Source organism: Nannospalax galili, unplaced genomic scaffold (genome assembly GCF_000622305.1).
Source record: "Nannospalax galili isolate Female #2095 unplaced genomic scaffold, S.galili_v1.0 scaffold540, whole genome shotgun sequence".
Taxonomy (NCBI): domain Eukaryota; kingdom Metazoa; phylum Chordata; class Mammalia; order Rodentia; family Spalacidae; genus Nannospalax; species Nannospalax galili.
In genome coordinates, this window is record NW_008348613.1 from 1,481,811 (window position 1) to 1,497,907 (window position 16,097).

A 16,097-nucleotide genomic window follows, 5' to 3' on the forward strand; every position below is an offset into this window, starting at 1 on the left:
TGCTCTGGCCACTCAGGATGCGCTTCCTCCTACATAGCCATCCTTTTTGTTTTTAAGCTTTATTGAACTCTAGTGGGAGCCAAGATTCTTCGTCTTGGTATTGTTGGCCCCAACTCAGGGGTTCCCCAGTATTATGGACTGTGCCTGTCTTAGGTTGGCTTGGTTAGCAAGCTCTTACCTGTCATTGACTACCAGCCCTCAAAAGGTGACCCCCTGGAGAGAGTCCATTGGGTGTTTGCCGGGAAGGCAATCATCTCAAGGCTGCATGAATCTCAGCAAGCCAGGCCTGTAGGACCTCGCGGGGAGGCTCAGGGCTGTGATGTTGAAGAGTCATTGAGTACCTGGGGGATGGCTCTGTTGACGCATTTTTGTCGTTGGGCATGCTGAAAGAGGCATTTGACAAGGATGAGTAGGACCAAAAGAATTCCTCCCAAGGAGGCATATGTGAATAACCAGGATGGTGAGAGTAGTTAAGGAACTGTTGTGACCAAGAGCCCTTGATGTGCTGGGTGAGTCATGTCCTGGCAATAGGGGAAATGTGGGTGGGCGACTTGAAGGGGGGGCACAGCAGGATGGCTCCAGGGCAGTAGGATCTTGTGAGGAGCATATCTCCTGCTAAGAGTATTTAGGGGGCAGAGTGGTCACGGTCGGGGGGGTGTAGGACTGGCCGGTGGTGCCAAGGCGCCAGCTGGCTCCTCATTTTCCTTGTCAGGGACAGAATCATTATTGAGTCCCATGGGGGAAAAGAGATGGACAAGTTGACAGTGGCCTGCTCCTGACAGTGTTTATTGTGGGCTGAGATCACATCCTCTGGTGAAGAGGAATTAAGGCTGGCGATAATTGCTAGAATAGGGACAAATGAAGCAGGCGGGACAACACTGTATGAGACCTTGCCGTTTTCTAGTGATTTGGGGCTCCCTACAGCTGGGGGGCAGATTACTCATGTCAATTCTAAGACAAAGAGAGTGTGTTGGACCCAGATGTCTTGTGCTTAGTGGGGGACTTCCGTGGTTCGTTAGGCCATGGCCCTATGCCCACAGGGTGTCTCAGGATGAGGGGCGGTAGTCGGGGGACACTCCTGGGTTCCACCTCCTATGGGGTCAGACTTTATGTGGAGCTGCTGGGCGAACTGAAAGCAAAATGTGTACCTCCCTAATCAACAGACAGGACGAGGGAAAAGGGAAGGTGGGGGTTCTCACACTCGCCCACAGGAGAACCAAAGGCACATGTAACACGTAGGGGCTGACTTACCAAAACTTCAGGCAGGGGGCGTCTCGCAACACTGAAGAAAGTGGGGGAGAGGCACCCAGGCATGGTGGAGAAAGCGAAACTAAGGCCGATCTCTGGAGCGGTCGGTCGGTTGGATGGCTGGTAGAAAAGTGCAAAGAATATGGTCCAGAAGAGAAAAGCGACTACCACAACAATGGCCAGAACCCAAGAAGGTCAATGCCCATGCCAGCATGGGGAACCCACATTAGGTGCCAGATGTTGTGGGTGTGCTGGGGCCCTCCGGGCGGGGGTAGAGTCAGGTAGGAAGCAGGAAGTGCGAGCAGCTGCAGACTCATTTCTTGTGGATATGGGCCTCCCTTATATCCCCCCTCCTCGTGTCGCATTGGTCCATTGATAGGTCGTGTCTGTCCCTCATTGGCTTTCTTTATCAGGCCATTTTTCGCATCAGCCATCTCTATGTCTTTAGGCAGAACACAGGTTTGCCTAAGCTGGATGTTTTACCGCACTTGCTGCACGTGTGCTCTGGCCGCCCAGGCTGCACTTCCTCCTACATCCACCCACTCTTCCTCAGGGTTTCTTGGGCCCTTGGAAAGGTGATAAAGACACCACAGTTAGGACCAAGTTCTCATTAATCATGTTTTCTCAGCATTTTGACCATTTATGAGTCTCTGTTTTAACTGTTATCCACTGTAAAAAGAAGCTTCCCTGACCAAGACTGAGTGCAGCACTAGTCTATAGGTATAAATACAAATATTTAGAAGGCAGTTTGACTACATGTCCATTTAGTAAAGCATCAGCAGGTAGTTCTCTCCTAAGGTCAATGTAGTCTTTAAGTGTGTCTGCTGGATAGTTTTAGTGTCAACTTGACACACCTGGGTTGAGGGAGCCTCAATTACCGAATTTCCTCCATTGGATTGGCCTGTGGCCATGTCTGTGGGGCATCTTCTTGACTGCTGAGTGTGTGGGAGGGCCCAGTCTACTGTGGGTGGTGTCACCCCTGAGCAGGTAGGCCTATGTTGCATAAGAAAGCAAGCTGAGCATGGGCCAAAGGAGCAAGCCAATAAGCAGCATTCCTCCATGGCCTGTGCTCCAGCTCCTGCCTCCAGGTTCCTGCCCTGAGTTCCTACCTTGGGCTCCCTGATGAACTGTGACCCAGGAGATGTAAAATAAAATAAACCCTTTCCTCCACAAGTTGGTACTGGTCAGAGTGTTTTGTCACAGCAATGGAGAAACAAACTAGAACAGTATGTATCAAAACCAGGAAATCAAATGTATCAAGTAACCAAGGTGGGAGTTGACTCTGCTTCTTTTATTTCAAGGTTAGTATGCTGTTGGTTCACCAGGAAACAGAACAAATAGGTATGTGTCTATGTTTGTATATAACAAATCTGTGTACATGTAGTAAAGGAAAAGAGGCTTTGCTTATTCAGTTATGGAGGCTGGCAAGCCTCAAGAACTACAGAAGGTGTCATCAAGCTGGAGCAACAAGAGAGCAGAAGTTTAAGTTTAAAGATAAGAGAAAACCTACATTACAGTTTAAAGGCAGTCAGACAAAAAGATTTCTCTCTTATTCAAGGGAGTTACAGAGTTTCAGCATTTCTATTCTGTTCAGGACTCCAATTCATTGGAGGAAAACCATTCACATTAAGAAAAGCAATCTGTTTTACTCAGCCTCCCAATTTAAACACCATCACAGTCATATACAAAATAATGTTTAACCAAATATCTGGTCACCCATGGTGCAGTCAAGTTCACACATAAAATTAACTTTCATAGACAATAACAAGCCATCTGCTTATTTCAGTTCATCGGAGCATTTTATCTTTGAGAATTGTCATGTTTTCCAATCTAAGAGCTGATAAGGATGTCCTATTTGGGCTCTCTCTCTCTCTCTCTCTCTCTCTCTCTCTTATTTATTAGGCTAAAATAATCAGTTATAAAGTACCAAAAGATCTCTATACAAATCATAAATAAAGATGACTTTAGTCCGTTTTCCTAATTCTGTTCACTCCTGAGAAACAATGAATGCGGGTGGCCATACAATTTCATCCACTCCTTTGTTTCAACAGCCTAGTAAAGAGCTTGGTTAGCGGCACTGAACAGAGACCAAAGGAAGAGAAGGGCCTTTGATTGACAACAACATTCTTGTTTGGCAAGGATGCACACTACTAGTTTTCTTATTTCCTTGGTACATTTTTTATGATTCAGGAAAATTAGATATTCCCAAACCTTCCTAAACTAATCTCCAGGTAGGTGCTAGGGTACAGTTGAGGCTCATCTTATTCTTGGGATGCTAACTGACTCCTTACCAACACACTCCTTTTTTTCTGGGAACTTGTCTGTGATAGATATGAAATATTTACAGCAAGAATGTGGTATGGAATAACGGAGATATGGATGGATTGCATGACTTTGTTACTTCTCTATTTTAAGATTTTTCTCTCAATCTACACAATTTTGTATCTGCCTTGTATAATATATAACCATGACCACTCCATATGACAGTAAAGAGTGCAGACTTGTATTTTTCTAAAGTCAAAGATAAATTCTTTTTAAAATCGTGTTTTGTAATTCATTTTCCCAAGAGTATGCAGAGTCCTTGCAATCAGACAGCCCATGTTCATTCTCTGCAAGCTAAAACTGCTTCATTCCACTTATCCTAAATGGAAATAATGGAATTACTGTTCTCCCTGATATTCTCATTGAAACGCTTTTTCAGCTTTCATCAGTTTCTAGAAGGTTCTTTGAGTGAGATTTCATCCTTTTGATTGTCTGATTTTATGGGATATGATTTCTTAAGTATAAAGTTTTTCTCCTTCATGATTAGAATTATTGACCATCTAAAGGGCCTATAGATAACTGAAACACAAATCCCTGCCTCATATATCAGGCTTAATATTCTTCAGCAATGGAAAATATACTTAAAATGCTAATGTGCTCATGGAGCAGGTGGCATTCGATAGCACTGCAAGACATATCATGATAATCATGTCTACCCAGTAGAAAAGAAGAAGGTCTATTTTTCATCTTAGATCCCAAACTTTATTCTGTAGTAAGGGGAGTGGTTATAAGATTTTTTTCTGTCATGTAGCAGGCAAAGAAAAGGGACTAACTTGGCGTAGAGCCCTAAGGCAACTTCCCAGGACCATGGGAAGCTCAGATCAGAGGAATGGCTGCTCCTGAAAAGTCTTTCTAATGGAGAAGGAGGCTACACTTGGGTTCCAGAGTCATGTAATCAGACATGCAGGCACTTTTGCAATTTATCTGAGGGAAGTATAACTCTTTTAATAAGAGCCTCAACAATGAGCAAAGCACATGGAAAGACACTCCTGTCAGACACCAAGCACCAGTAGAGTGGCAGTCACATGGTGGCATTTGGTAAGTGCCCATTGAATAAATGAGTGTATAAAAGACGAGCCTGAAGATACAGCTTAATGTTGGCCCATCCTGCAGGTATCGACGCCTTACTAAAAATTATTTCAAGTTTCTTGACACCCTTTGCTACATACCTTGTAGCATAATATGAAGTAATATGTGACTATCACTATTCACAGTTCTTTCAAGGGAAGCTAATTCACCATTGATTTCTGATTACTAGCCCAGGACCAAGAAAACAAAATTCCTGAATTGATGTCTTTTCAGAAGGCTTCAGAATCTACTGGGGTACCAAACTGCTAGAGTGAGTTATACAAAGTCAAGAGTAAACCTGGGGAAGCACTGTGGACCTCGCTAAGCCTCTGCTGTTGTGGTAGGGCTGTTATGCAACTATAGTGAGTGAGGCCGTGTCACCAGGAGGACTGGTACCAGAAGAGGTAACTGAGGTAGCTATATCTACCTGGTGAAAGAATAGAATAGGCCATTGAGTACTCAGTGCCCACCTAAAGCAGTATCTCAACCACCCTAGGGAGCCAGTTCTGCCCTCTGCAACCAGCACCTCCTGCTGCATGTATATACAAATGAGGAGAGGGGAAGTGGCTGTCATTCGTCATCATTGCCCTTGAATTGCAAGCTATACCACTCACTATCTTCCTTACCTGCTTTTTTCATTTTTTTATATTTTTTGAGACAGGGTCTCCCTGTGGCCCCAGCTGTCCTGGAACTCACTATGTAGACCAGGTTGGCCTCCATCTCCCAGAGATCCTCCTGCCTTTGCCTCATGCACGAGTGCAAGGATTAAAAAGGCATGCACCACCATGCTCTGCTTCCTACCTTCTTAAAGGCATTGGTGTCTCCTAGCTTACAATTTCTAATGAGTGTAAACTGTCAGACACTAATCTAGGCTGTTTTCAAGGAATTTGCAATAAAATGTAGTGAGGCATAAAACCCAAACATAAATATACATGATAGCATCAATTAATGAGAAATTCTATGAAGAAACAAAAAAAAGGGCGGGGGGTCTAGGAGTGAAAACAAGGTAAAGACAGGGATAATGTTAAAAATCACAGTCAGACAATTCTTTGTAACCAAGTAACACTGACTAAGATGTGAACATTGAGGGGAAAGAACATTTGAGACAAAGGAGCAGTTAGTGCAAAGGTGCTAGGAACAGCCTTCTTAAGGCCCAAGTGTGCTGCCTTTCCTCTGTAAGTGTGCTCAGCACCCTCCAGCAAAAACCAACATGAGGTTAGCTTTCCCCATTTGGGACATCCATGTTCTCCATTCCATACTCCCAGCCAAGAACACCGCCTGTTGACTGTGTTTTCCAACCAGGATGCAGCAAAGTTGACCACACATGAGGAGCACAAAACTACACCTGTCAGGTAGTCCCTTTCCTCTCTGGACCTGACCCTTCTGTAAACCTAAGAGTCTGGTCCCCAACCTGGAGTTTCCGGATGCCACAAACCACAGGTTAAATATTTTAAGTGCTTTATCTCACCACTGAAATTGTTTCTCTCACTGATTTCTCTTATGAACAAGGAAAATAGGAAACAGAGACATTAATATCCAAGATTTCAGAAAAATGAGTTGAAGAGACTGGCATTCAAACCCACAGTGGTGATTCCAGTCAGTTCCCTTAACTGATGGATACTGTCTTTTGTTTAAGTCCTGTCTCTCAAGTTCAGATCCATCCTTTGTATCCTGCCGTGTGGTGTGGGTGGGACTGGAGTTCTGAGGCTTGCTTCCTCTAGAGAACTTTTCCACCTGTTCTGTCAGCCAGTTGTACTAAACCATGCGTAGCATCACTCTGCTACAGAAAACTCTGGTCCTTATGTAAACTACAGGTGAGTGTCATCCCTAAGTGGTCTAAAGGTGTCTGGATTTCAGCATTTAACATCTCCTAAGGTAATTCTCACATGTCATCCAGTACCGGAGCTATTTCACAGAAACAAATTGGAAGGAAGAGGGGGAAAGTAATTCCTGCTTCCTACTTGTTTGTTGTTCCTGAAGACAAGACGTGGTGCCAGATGTATCACTTAGGCTTAGCAGTCTCCATGGTTTTAGTCTCCATCCAGAGCATCTACAAGTTCTAGAAAGACATCCTCCGCCCAAAGGCAGCTGCAGCCCGAGCATCCAATTTTTCCCGGACTCTAATGGCTCCCTATGAGAAATTTTTGTTCAATTTCTCCCCTCTCCGATCCCTAACAGATCTTCACCTCATTGAAGGGACACTGATATAATTTCTGCACTTGAAGGATGTAAAAATTTTATCTGTTTTTGTCCTTATCTTGGACCTACTTCAACCCACCTCATTCTTAGAACATGTAAGCCAACAGGTAGGAAAAGTTTAGAGTGTACAGATCAAAAAGGGCTCCAAATCTTGAGCATAAAGGTATGATTCATTTTTTGAGGAAATGTAGGTAATTTCAACAACTAAACCAAACCTGTTAGCAAAAACAACAGTATATGTTTAATAAAGTAGGAAAAATGCCAATACTTTATCATAGTCTTGGAGACTCTTACTTTTTGATCCTATTTCTTCCCTCAAGAAGGGCTAACAGCTGAATGATCATCTTCAGTGCTTCAGCTGCAGGAACAAGCCCCTCACCTCTGAAAAGCCATCTGGATGGAGGGCCATACCAGCATTGGATATCATAGTACATTCCATGCACTCCATCTTCAGGACAGTGTACCTTGGACTTTGGGAAGAAAGAGTAGAATGCTGGTTGCTACTGCCTCCTCCTCCCCTCCCCTTCCTCCCTCTCCTCTTCCTTCTCCTCCTCTTCCTCCTTTTCCTCTTCCTCCTTCCTCTCCTCCTCTTCCTCCTTCTCCTCTTCCTCTTCCTCCTTCCTCTCCTCCTCGTCCTCTTTCTCTTCCTCCTCTTCCTCCTTCTCCTCTTCCTCTTCCTCCTTCTCCTCTTCCTCTTCCTCCTTCCTCTCCTCCTCTTCCTTCTCTTCCTCCTCCTCTTCCTCTTTCTCTTCCTCCTCTTCCTCTTCCCCTTTCTTTTTAATTTCTTAAGGGATAAAACGTAATCTAAAGCAAATATGGCTAAGTGCTAACATTGTTTTAGATTCATGGATTGATATATTGGTGTTTATTATATTTTCTTTCTTTCAATAAAGCTATCTGTTCAAAATACTCTATAAAGACTCTAGTCTATGGAAGACAAACTTCCCCAGAACTCAGAAATGGTCTGATGAAAGCTGAAAATATTTGCTATGAAGCTTTTCTTCATAAAGACAATAACTTATTTTTATTAAGCTTTGAAAAAGGACTTTAGCCTGTAGTAAAATGCATTTTGATCCTATTTCTGAGTTAAAGTAAACAAAATTATTTACTCATAATTAATATCACAATTATTTTTAGAAATATTTCATTTATTATGCTCCCATGTCGTGCAATGCCATTGGAGGTCGGAAGAGGACTTCTGATCCTCTGGAACTAGAGTTATGGACAGTTGTTAGCTGTCATGTGGGTGCTAGGATTTGAACTTTGGTCTTCTGCAAGAGCAGCCAGTGCTCTTAGTGGCTGAACCATCTCTCCAGCCCCCATCAGAGCTACTTTTAAGAAATAAACACTCTTCCCAGTTTTAGTATTTTGGCAAAAAGATGCATCCGAAATCAGAATAGTTGTTTTGAATCTCAAGTTCCATCTCTGTGGCATCTTTTTCCCCACAGATTCCCGATGCTTCCCTGGGAGGGCTGTATGCTGGGCTGGGGAAGAGCATCAAGTACGGGGTTGTGGGGGGTACTGAAATTTCTCTCTTTTAGGCTGAAATTCTTCTCTTTCAGACACAAACTGTGACTTCTGTTCTTGAAAATTAAAATCCCTCCATCCTCTCCTTCACCATCTGCTTTCTGTCAGTATTCTCTCCTCCCTATTACCCCTTTCTCTCATCACTGCCAAAGCTGGAGTGCTAGACGTTGGTATGTTTAGTGAGAGAAAATGAGAGGGATTGTAATATTTATTTTTCCCACAACTTCCAGTAGTGCCCAGACATAGACTTTTGTTTTTGCAAAATAAGATGCTCTTTGTCATCTTTTTTGCTGATTCATAAATTACACAAAAGTTCATTGTGTAGGGGTGAAATGTGTGCCCCTCATAAGGATCACTACCATAACAAAACCAGTCAACAAGAGAAAAGCACCCACATTTATTTAATCAAAGTATGATGTGGCCTTTGAGCCTTCAGAATGAAGATGCAAACACAGAGGGAAAACTGTCCATCTTTATGCTTAGATTTGATCAAGACTGGAAAGCCAAGTGAGACTGTTTAGATGGAAAGGTTGTGGCCCAATGGTAATAGACTGAGGGGTTCCCAGCAGGTTGTCTGTTAGGATCTCCCCTCAAAGTTCTATTTTACAAGGCAGCACCCCTTCTAGAATGAGGATCTATGTGATCTTTCAGGCAAGTACATCAGAAAGTTTCTTCATTGCAGATTGAGTACTATTTCCATGTTATGGCTGGTTTCTGAGGACAAGTTTTAAATTTCTGTAACCAACTTTAAGGAAGAGGAATTTTAGTTGCCTTGTTGGGGGCGGTGCTAGAAGAAAATGGGTCAGGAGTAAGCTAGAAAGATACTTTTCTTTTGAGGTCTTTCAGTGCCCCTCAGTTCAAAGTATTCAGTATGCCAAGATGTCATATTTTAGGGTATCATTTCAACAACCTTGTTCTATTAGGCTTTCTTGTGAGCACTTTTGGTTACCATTTGATTGTCTTGGATGAACCATCCTCATTCTTAAAATGGGACCTAAGAATCTAGTACCACAGGTCATCCTTCGAGTTGGATTAAAGTTTCAGTATGATGAAAGAGAAATGGTTGATTTTTCAAGATGCCTCTAAGTATTTCATGGGCTTACTCTCATTCATTGCTGCCAGCTTGTTATCGAATACCCAAAGTTCATAAGACTGTACAATACAGCCAAGCAAAAGATCTTAAGCAAAGGATGCAATAAATCCTGTTAGCTTTAAGAGTGACTCATAGACTACCATCTATTAGGAAAAAGCAGAAAAGTAAAATATTTCTCTCTCCAAATTAGTCCATAGCACCAGTCCCAAGTATTATTATAATTATATCATTAATTTGTGCTGCTGCTTCTAAGTCAAGACAAATCCCATAAATCCACCTTAATTTGTAGCTTAGGGTGTACTTTGGGGAGTGGGTGGATATAGGAGAGAAAAGCAGGGAAAAGTCGGGCGAAGAAGAAACTGCAGTCAACACAGGTGAGAACCGAATTCAGGCCTACCGTTTACTTTTTAAAGGTCATTAAAGCCCCATTTGAGACTTGCTGGAAATTAGTTAATTCTTCCAGCAGTTAAATGTTTAAAGCCCTAAAGCCATTTTATTTAGCACATCTATTTAAAGTGGGGGAATGGGACAAATGTCCAGGGCTTATAAACCTCCTTGGTAGCTTGGACTCTGTGTGCCTAGAGGAAGTTAGGAGAGGGGTGGGAGGAGGTAGACTCCCAAGATGTTTATTTTATAATTAACAAGGCAATAGATAGGAAGTCTTTTGATTTGCTGATTGGGGGTCCAGGGATCAAATGTAGGTCTCTGCAGGACAGAGCTTTGCAGAATAAGAGATTAAGTTTATTACTGTGTCAGCAAATAGTGTACAAGTGCTGGATGTCTTCAGTACAGACTAGAAGGTTGGATGGCACCAATGGTGCTGAGGGTCTCAGAATGGATGATCTGTGTTGTTTAAATTAGCACGTTATTGCAAAGTCAAGCCAACAAACTAAATTTGGTGATTCCCAGACCAGTCTTCTTCATAACCCATCAAATAGGTGTGAAAGCACAGGGAATGGCTGATTCCATGTTCACAAGACCCCCTTGGGTGCCGGGTTACAGCTTCATCCTTTCTTAGTACCTGCTTTCTTTCCCACCTGTAAGATTTATATACATACAAGAAAATACCAAAAAATCCTGAATTTCTTCTTTAAATCTAGCTGTAGGCATCTACCAGGGTAGGCTTTTAATCTTGTTATGAAGCTATAACTTGTGCTTAACGTGTATCTTAATGTGATTATAATAGCATAATATTCTGGTATGATGAGATAATCTTAATTCACTGTAAAACATCTGTCTGTGTGTGGTACATTGTCTGATGCTCTGGAGTATAAACATTGCTTCTCTAGGTAGAATTCTCAGCATCTCAATTTTCTGTCTGGATTTTAAATTGTGTCTAATTAAAGGATTTCATATTCCTTCATAATATTGCTTTCTCAGGCAGAAATAAGATGATGGAACCACGTTTTCTGTTTTTCTATGAAAGATGTTGGGTTATTTTGCTTGAAATGTCTTAATTACATTAATTAGCTGGAGCTGGAGAAATAAGTCCGAGATAGGTCACTGTCATTCCAAAATCTCCCTTCTCCTTCAACTTCCTAGTGCCTCCCTGACTTTCTGGGCTACAGAGAAACTCTAGGGTTTGAAAATACCTCCTCTCCCTGCACCACTAACATTGTGTTTTTTAGGTGGAAGCATCTATGCCACAAAAATAATATTCAATAATTTTATTAATTTCAGAAAGAATGACAACGTTTCTCAGACTCTTTGGCGATTCTTAAGGAGAATGACCACGGGTCTTCTTGTTTTCCCCCACACATGCATTCTTTTGTTAATCTACTTAGGAAAGAGAAGTAGAAATAACATTCAATTTGGGGTAATGTACCACACAGTAAGTTTTCTACCATCTTTATTGATGTAGAAAATACTGTGGACTAAATGCCCTCCTGAGACATCAACACCATTTTATGGAAAACAAAAAGGACCAGTGATTTTTTTTTTTTCATCCCGAGTTCTCATGGAAAACATTGCCAAGTCCTGAAAGAATGATGATTTTGCCCATATGAAATTTAGCATAATTTTTGCAGCAACCTGTACTATCAACTCTGGCCCCACCTTTGGTTAAAGCAGGCAAGGAAAATACCCATGATGTCAGGTTCCTATTCAAATCCTCATCCCCCACATTCAGTGACATGTAGAGGTTGTATTTTATCCACTCAAATACTCAATGAACCTGTTCACTCCTTCTCAATTCAAACTACGCAAAATCTAATCCTCAGGATCCAATTCAGTGGCCTTGGAGTGTGACTTGAAATTCTGCATCTCTAACAAGTTCCCAAATGAGACAGATGGTATTGATGGGTAGGTAGATAGTACCTTGAGTAGAAAGGGGCTAGAGACAGTGACTTTCAAGATGTGTGCATTTTATATTATATATTTATACACATACCACACATGCAAATATTAGATATAAGTATATGTGAAATAATTTCATACACATGCAATTTCTGTAAATATGGTATAAATGAACATAAAACTGTGCATTGCATTTTCAAGGAACAATTCTTATTTTTCTGCCTGTGATACTGTCTAGACTGATTTTATTTCAGCTGCTACCTTGATTATGCTGATGGTTGCATGAATCTATACTTGAGATAAAATTTTCCAATGCCAAGTTCCTGGCTGTGATATTGCACTATAGCTATGCAAGATGTTGGTGCTTGGGAAGGTAGAATAGACAGTGTGTGTGGTCCCCCTGTACATTTTGCAAGTTCCCTTGTGACCCTATAATGATTGCAAAATAAATGGAAAAAAAAATAAGTAGACAGGATCTGTAAAACTGGTTTCAAGAGAATTAAGGCATGGCACCTAGAAGTGTAGAAAACACTCTTCTAGTATTTTCTGAACCTTCATGGTCTGGTTTCATCAGAGCGGCTTCTGTAAGTAGGTGCGGCTGGGATGTACCTTCATCCGAGATGCCAACCAAGGTGGTGTTGGTATGAGTGGAATGTGGAAAGTAAGGGAGGAGACTTTCTGAAGGGCCCTGGGCAGAAGATGACTACAGTGTAAATGAATTATCAGAACGTTAGTGTAGAACCTACAAGTAACAGGAAAAGAAAGAACACTCACAAGTGGCAACCTACAATCAAAATTTGTCAAAGAAATAATGAGTTTGAAGGAGTGAATACATCAATTAATCTTATCTAATTGTTACATATGGTACATAGTATGGAAATACTACACCATTTGCATAAATGTATATAATTACTATGTGAAACTTTAAAAAAATATTTTGAAAATCTGTCTTCTGATACTCCCAAGTTTTCAGAGTAAAGCCTTCCCAGAGTTTTGTTTTGGCTTATGTGTATTTTTAGAGTGAGAGGAAATGGGTCTAAATACAGTGAGCAAGACTTGACCTAGGAATTGAGGAGGGAGCTTTGGAGCATGAGGGAAACACTTGGATAGTGATGAGCCTGAAAAGAGGTAAAGGCTTGGAAATGTCCATGAGTTTTTAGCCTTCAATTCAGACTATGAATCCAGAAGGCAGCTAGGTATTAAGACAGAGCAACAGTGCCACGCCAACCTCACAAGTGTGAGGCCTCACATTTCTCAGTCATACAAATCACAAGACAAATATAAAAGAAGAAGATGCACATTCTTGAACCCCAGAGTCTCATGATGTAAAACAGGGGAGGGAACGTTTCTTAATTCAATGTTACAAAGTACTAAAAATATGAATCATAACACAATTATTTCAACCTAACACCTGGTTGATTTGCCTTAATATAAGAATGAACTTGCATTGTTTTTCTTAAACTCCGTTTTGACATTCGCTTCACTTTTGCTAAGACGCATTTTCCTTTCTAACTAGGTAATTGTGAAGCATTTTTTTTCTCTTGTAATCCAATTGCAGGTAAATCAGAGCTATCTGCAAAGTCTAATTTAGAGTAGAAGAGGCTTTTTCTGCATGGTGTAATAATTCATTTCAATTAGCATGATGAAACAAACAGCAGAGCCATTTTTCACTGAAAATGTTGCGGTGGAGTTCAGGGAAATATTAAAAACATTTCTAGAAGCACAAACAAGCTTACACATGCACTTAGTTGCCCCAAGGAAAAAGAGAAGATTGCAAATTATCTTATCACACAGATAAGAATGCTCTGTCTTCTTCAGCACTTGAGGTGAAACAGGCTCACATCAAGCTGATTTATAGTCACTCAATGTATGATCCCAGAATATGTTCCATAAAAAAATTCCTTTTATTTGCATTATTTTTCTTTAATGCACTTATCTAAGGAAAAGATAAAACTGAGTCTATTGTGGGTTTTAATAAAAACATGATAGAAAAATACCTATAGGAACAAATATTGCTTCCAAGAACTGAAAGATATAGAATAAAACTGATATAATTAATGGGTACTGAGATATTGCTCATGCTTAAGGGAATTTCAGATTTTGTGCATAGGACTTGTAGGACACTCACTCTATTTAGGATAGGGTTTGTTCTGTATGTGAGTGTAGGTGTTTGTGGAGACTGCATATATGTGATCAACTGATTGTAACAAGTAATGAAGTCAGAAGTAAGGAAGTAAGAAAGCTGTAAAACTAATTGGGGTCCAACATGTTTTCATTTTCTTCAGAGGGAACAGAGGTCAGGAATAGAATGATGTCAATGAGACGTGGAATGAAGCCCACTAGAAAACAGCGAAAACAATGGCCAACACCAAAAGGTCAGTGAATATCTTAAAGACAGGAAATGATCTTTAAACAAAACAGAAGTTAGAATTTCTATCTGTGTTTGAGAGGGCAGCTTAAATCACCAGGTGCTGCTTGTGGGGGATCTAGTTTGGGCATATGCAATATGTAATCTACTAGAAATATCAAGAATATAGATACATGGTATGGTATGATAACATAATTATTCAATTCACAACAAAATTTATCACAATTTACTTTCTATTTCACTGTATATCTCCTCTTAAAAAGAGGATGTTCTAACTTCAATTCTGTTGCTGTAACAACTACTCTGACAGAAAGTAACATAGGGAAGCCAAGTGTCTATTTCATTTACAATTCCAAGTTACAGTCCTTAATTGCAGAGAAATCAAGGCACGAACTTAGACCATCAGATGCAAATCAAGACTGGAGAGGGAAGAACTGCATAGAGATTTGCTTGCTTGTTTGCTGCTCAGCTGAGCCTTCAGCAGTCTTACATAGTTCAGAGTCCAGCCAGTGAAATGGAGCCACCACAGGGAGGATGGGCCTTCCACCAGTTAAGGCAATCAAGACAATCTCCTATAGACATGCCCATAGGCCAGCCTGATCTAGATAACCCTTCATTGGGGCTCTCTTCACTGGTGACTCTATGTCAAGTTGACAAAACTGACTACCACGAACAGAAACAATTCCATTTTCTCTCCTAATAAGTCGTCATTATAGCTAATGAATATTAATAAAATCTTTACCCATAAGCATAAAATCAAATACAGTAACTTCCTCCTTTTGTTAAATTTCCTTTTGCAGCTGCCAGTCAAAGCCTTTAGGATTAGCATTTTATTTGCAGCACTTTATACAGGGGAAAGTTGCTTGCAAGGTTAGTTGATGGCTCATGTACCCAATGACTTGAGCTCAATCGCTGATTGATGTCTTATGTACCCAATGTCCTGAGCAATGGCACTGACTAAAAGGCAAATTTTGAATTATCATCTGAACACTTTCCAACGTAGAGCTTCCAAGGGCATCTTTTGATTCAACAAAGACTAGGTTGTAGAAACAAATATGCATGGGTTTGTTGACAACTAATAATCATGAAAACGAACAACTGTTAGGAGGGCTTCCTTCCTTGGAGGCCTCTGTAATTGCAATGAATCCATGTCCTTGGCTCCTGCCTTCCTGCCTGATGCCGGGAGATTCTGAGGCAGACCATATGATGCAGCAGGATGATGCCGATGCCGGGGTAACAGAGGAAACAGGCTTGTGATACTCAGACAGGTCTCCAACAAACCCGGTGTTGTGCCTAAAGCTTTCAGTAACACTGGCATTCTCTCCCTCAAGCATTCTGTTAAGTTTTTCCTCATACATCGCTCTTGCATGTACATAGGCTGTCCTTTCCTGGCACTGTGCACCTGTGTTATGCTTTTGAAATCGTGACTCGTCCTCTTCCACCCACTTATGGGGAAGACTGTTTTGCTACATTTTTCCCTGTCACACTATTCTGCATTTTTCTGGCATTGCCACTTTGCTCTGTGAGGGAGTGTTGGTTATCAGGGCTTTCTGCCCCCTCCCGTTAAGTAAAGGAATGAGTTGGAGTATGTTCTGCTTTGCTGTCTCCTCTAGGGAGGGGAAGGGCCTTAAAGGAACCCTGGTGCTCTCAGCCTTGCTCCAGGGCTAAACAGGAAGCTGGGGTGAGCTTCTACTGAGAGTTAGCCCTGATGGCACTCTTTATAAGGCTATGTGTCCAAAACTCTCCATAAAAGTTTAGGCAGAAATCTAATTGCCAAAGGGAGTACAGGGCTTGTCTTGAAACTGTATTTGTCCCACAGATACGCATTTTCACTTTGTCTGTATGTTTATTTGTAGAGAATAATGGGAGGAGGAATACAGACCCACAGATTTCCTTTCCCTATGTACAGACTGCAATGCAGCCTCCTGCTATCCCAAGTGGCCATCACAGAAACCTAATGACTGGTACTTCTTTACA

General features: G+C 41.3%; 1 pseudogene; it reads right to left on the reverse strand.

The window, feature by feature from the left end:
• The window catches only part of LOC103744102, a 79,939-nt pseudogene extending 64,461 nt beyond the window's left edge, over positions 1–15,478 (reverse strand).
• Positions 15,479–16,097: the final 619 nt, after the last annotated feature.